Source organism: Sinocyclocheilus anshuiensis, unplaced genomic scaffold (genome assembly GCF_001515605.1).
Source record: "Sinocyclocheilus anshuiensis isolate Anshui unplaced genomic scaffold, SAMN03320099.WGS_v1.1 scaffold553, whole genome shotgun sequence".
Taxonomy (NCBI): Eukaryota; Metazoa; Chordata; class Actinopteri; order Cypriniformes; family Cyprinidae; genus Sinocyclocheilus; species Sinocyclocheilus anshuiensis.
Window position 1 is genome coordinate 2,914,140 of NW_015539821.1, and position 306 is coordinate 2,914,445.

Genomic DNA, 306 nt, shown 5'->3' on the forward strand with positions numbered 1-306 from the left:
TGAATATGCACGATATTGTTATCGTGGGCTCTTCTAAATACCGTGAATAATTATATATTACAAGTTATTCAGAATTTTGAATGCATTTTAAGAATACTTTTCCCATCAACTGGTTAAAATGCACAGCACCGCTGTATGCTGTGTGAAATACGCCTGCACACTCTGAGGTAAACAAGCGCGGACGAGAAGCACATGGCTGAACATGTGAGAGACGCTCTGGATGAAAGCGCACTTTCACTCTCTGACAGCAGATGGCGCTACACTGCAGAAATAATAATAATAATAATAATAATAATTCATTTAAAT

General features: G+C 37.6%; 1 protein-coding gene across 1 annotated transcript in view; it reads right to left on the minus strand.

The window, feature by feature from the left end:
- LOC107684137 (alpha-N-acetylgalactosaminide alpha-2,6-sialyltransferase 2-like) overlaps positions 1 to 306 on the minus strand; it is a 14,400-nt gene that overhangs the window by 5,910 nt on the left and 8,184 nt on the right. The gene's annotated exons all lie outside the window — the stretch shown is intronic.